Raw genomic sequence first — 4518 nt, 5'->3', positions numbered from 1 at the left:
AGTGGAACCCTCATCTCCCTTAACTCTGACCCCAACCCTTCATCTCCCTCATTCCCACCTACCGACTCCAATCTCCTTCATCCTTACACTGAACACCCCATCTCTTCCTCCCTCACTCCCAACTGACAACCTCTGCTTGTCACCCTAACCCCAGCTCCTGACTCACATTGTCACCCTAACCCCAGCTCCTGACTCACATTTTTGCTTTCCCTTTGGCATTGACCCCCAACTTCCCTCCTTCTCAACTTTAATTCCCAGATTTGCTGGCCCCTCCCCTATCTGCTCTGTCTCCAACAGACCAGACTATTCCATGCTTAATCGCTCCCCCACCCTGACCCTAAACAGCCTAGTGCTGGAGCTTTATCACTTCCCTCAGCCTGCTATCCTGGCATGATGGGGGTCTACACTACTTGTATCCTTTCTGTAGTCCATCTTCAATACTCGGGTGATTTCAGGTGTCCCCTTTCCTGTGGGGTTAATGACCCTGTGCTGTGGACTCACAGAACTTCCTGTTCCAGAACGCTAGCTCCAGCATTCCATGGCCTATCTTACAAGCTCTTGCCAACTCCACCAAAACACCAAGCTATGAGGTAAAGTGGTTGTCACCAATATCGCTGACACTTTTTAACAAATTCATATAGCTGCCATTCCCTGTTCCACTGCTCTAACCCTCTCCCCCCAAACACAATAAAGACAGAGTCCCCCTTGTCCTGAACCTACCATCCCACTAGTCTCCGCATCCAACGCATCATCCTTAAGCACTTCCGCCAACTTCAAACAGACCCCACCATCAAGAACATCATCCCATCCTCAATCCTCTCTGCCTTCTACAAAGACCGTTCCCTCCAACAGTCGTTGGTTCATGCCATCCTCACCACCGGACCCCCAAGTACTTTTCTCTGCAACCAGAAAAGATGCAAAACATGCTGGTACACCATGAGCTCTTCAGGAGGGTTTAAACTAGTTTGGCAGGGGGATGGAAACCTCAGCTACAGATCAGAGGATGGGGTAGCTGGTGAACAGGTACACACTTCCCTAATATTGATTGGAACCTCCTTAGTGCAAGTAGTTTGGATGGAGCAGACTTTGTCAGTTGTGTCCAGGAAGGGTTCCTGATTCAATATGTAGATAGGCCGATTAGAGGGGAGGCCATATTGGATTTGGTGCTTGACTACGAACGAGGCCAGGTGTCTGATCTCTCGGTGGGAGAGTATTTTGATGATAGTGATCACAACTCCCTGACCTTTACTGTAGTCATGGAGAAGGATAGGAGCAGATGGTATGGGAAAGTATTTAATTGGGGGAGAGCTTAATTACAAAGCTATTAGGCAGGAACTGGGGCACCTAAATTAGGAGCAGATGTTCTTAGGAAAATTCATGGCAGAAATGTGGAGGTTGTTTAGGGAGCACTTGCTGCGAGTGCTGGACAGGTTTGTCCCACTGAGGCAAGGAAGGAATGGGAGGGTGAAGAAACCTTGGGTGACAAGGGATATAGAACATCCAGTCAAGATGAACAAGGAAGCTTACTTAACTTTGAGGAGGCAAGGATCAGACAAGGCTCTACAAGGTTACAAGGTGCACCACACTCTTGACTCTAATGTCCAGCATCTACAGGACTCAGGGTTACAAGGTAGCCAGGAAGGAACTGAAGAATGGAGTTAGGAGAGCTGGAAGGAGGCATGAAAAAGCCTTGGCTGGTAGGATTAAGGAAAACCCCAAGGCATTTTACACTTCTGTGAGGAACAAGAGGATGGCCAAAGTGATGGTAGGGCCCTTCAGGGATAGTGGAAAGAGCTTGCGCCTGGAGTCAGAGGGGGTAGGAAGGTCCTTAATGAATAATTTGCTTCAATATTCACGACTGAGAGGGACTTTGTTTTTTTGTGAGGACACCATGAAACAGGCTGCTATGTTTAACAGGTTGATTTTAAGAAGGAGAATGTGCTGAAAAATTTGAAAGACATAAGGATAGACACATCCCCTGGAGCAGATGGGATATACCCTGTGTTACTACGGGAAGTGAGGGAAGAGATTGCTGCACCTTTGGCGATGATCTTTGTGTCCTCATTGTCCACTGGAGTACTGCCAGATGAATGGAGGGTGGCAAATGTTATTCCCCTGAAGAAAGTGAGTAGGGGTAATCGTGGGAATAACAGACCAGTCAGTCTTACGTCCATGGTTGGAAAATTATTGGAGAGGATTCTGAGAGACAGAATTTATGATTACTTGAAAAACCATAGTTTGATTAGAGATAGTCAGCATGGCTTTGTGAGGGGCAGGTCATGTGTTACAAACCTTATCAAATTCTTTGAGGGTATGACTAAACACATTGATGAAGGTAAAGCAGTGGATGTGGTGTATATGGATTTTAGCAAGGTATTTGATAAGGTTCTCCATGGTAGGCTCATTCAGAAAGTAAGTAGGCACAGGATACAGGGAAATTTGGCTGTCTGGATACAGAATTGGCTGGCTCACAGAAGACAGAGCATGGTGGTAGATGGAAAGTATTCAGCCTGGAGCCTTGTGACCAGCAGTGAGTTTTATAAATGACTTGGATAAGGAAGTGGAAGGGTAGGTTAGTTAGTTTTCTGATGTCATGAAGGCTGGTGGAATGGTGGACAGTGTGGAGGGCTGTTATAGGTTGCAGTGGGATATTGACAGGATGCAGAGCTGGGCTGACAAGTGGCAGATGGAGTTCAATCTGGAAAAGTGTGAAGGGATTCACTATGGACGGTCAAATTTGAATGCAGAATACAGGGTTAAAGGCAGGATTCTTGGGAGTGTGAAGGAACAGAGGGATCTTGAGGTCTCTGTCCATAGATCCCTCAAAGTTACCATCTAGGTTAGAATCATAGAATCCCTACAGTGTGGAAACAGACCCTTCGGTTCAACAAGTACAAAACCAACCCTCCAAAGAGTAACCCACCCAGACCCATTCCCATACCCTATTATCCTATATTTACCCCTGACTAATGCACCTAACGTACACATCCCTGAACACTCTGGGCAATTAGATCCCGGTCGACTTTATCAGTAATAATTTAGACTGGGCATGCCATAACCATGGCTGACTATGTAAGGGTGATTAATGAAAGGCCTAATGAAAACAGACCCACCAAGTTACCCAAACAGACATTGTAGGTGGATGGTGTAATTGGCCATAAAAAGTGTGGAAAAAAAATTGATGAAAATCAAGAGACATCCTTCACTGCAGTCACAATTAGAAGGTATGATGTGTGACTTCACATAGGACTGTTTATACCATAGCAGGGATGGGAAAAATTCAAGCGTGGAATTGCAAGATAATCTTGGACCTGTACAGTGACAATACTCAAAATGGGAATAATGGAATGTTATGAACAGGAGCAGTAAAAAAGGTAATGATATGTTCTGGCAAGAGAGTATTAAAAGTTATGAATTAGAAAATCAATACATGAGAACATGATTCGATGACACATAAAGGTAGTGATTACATTAGGAGACAAATGATCCTGAGGAGATTAATTTCCAGAATACTGGAGAATTTAAATAATTACAAATAATCTGGAATACAAAGCCAGTTTAATAATGGTGGTCATGAAAATACTGTAGCATTGTGAAACAAAAACAACTTAAATGTCCTTTGGGGAGGAAGTCAATCATCTTTAACTGGTCTGGTCTAAACATGACTCGAGACCCACAGTAATGTGGTGTATCTTGAAATGGTCTGTCAAGTCATGCAGCTGTATTTCAGGCATCAATCACCACCACCCTGAGTTTAATTACAGAAGGTCAATAAGTGGTGATTGAATGTAAGAAAATAAATGGTGTCAAAGAATAATTTCCAATGGCAGCGAGCATGAGATCCACAAAGAAAGGGTGAACAGGGAATACTTTGATGAGAGTTTGGTTAACAGAGCAATAAGATTAGATTAGATGCCCTACAGTGTGGAAACAGGCCCTTTGGCCCAACAAGTCCACACCAACCCTCCGAAGAGTAACCGACCCAAACTCATTCCCCTCTGACTGATGCACCTAGCATTATGGACAATTTAGCATGGCCAATTCACCTGATCTGCACATCTTTGGACTGTGGGAGGAAACCAGACTGTGGGAGGAAACCAGAGCACCCAGAGGAAACCCACGCAGACATGGAGAGAATGTGCAAACTCCTCACAGACAATCACCTGAGGCTGGAATCGAACCTGGAACCCTGGTGCTGTGAGGCAGCGGTGCTAACCACTGAGCCACCGTGCCGCCCTCAGTCTCGTGAACAAGACCACTCAGAAACAAGTAATGAGACAGGAGAGAAACTAGAGGAGAAAAACAATTCAAGTTCAGGACCTAGACAGTGGAGAATCTTGGGAGGGATATGATTAGATTAGATTCCCTACAGTGTGGAAACAGGCCCTTCGGCCCAACAAGCCCATACTGACCCTCCGAAGAGTAGCCCCCCCACACCCATTTCCCTCTGACTAATGCACCTAACGCCATGGGCAATTCACCTGACCTGCACATCTTTGGATTGCGGGGGAAACTGGA

This window comes from Chiloscyllium plagiosum, chromosome 36 (assembly GCF_004010195.1).
Source record: "Chiloscyllium plagiosum isolate BGI_BamShark_2017 chromosome 36, ASM401019v2, whole genome shotgun sequence".
In the NCBI taxonomy this organism is placed as follows: Eukaryota; Metazoa; Chordata; class Chondrichthyes; order Orectolobiformes; family Hemiscylliidae; genus Chiloscyllium; species Chiloscyllium plagiosum.
This window is presented reverse-complemented; position numbering follows the sequence as displayed.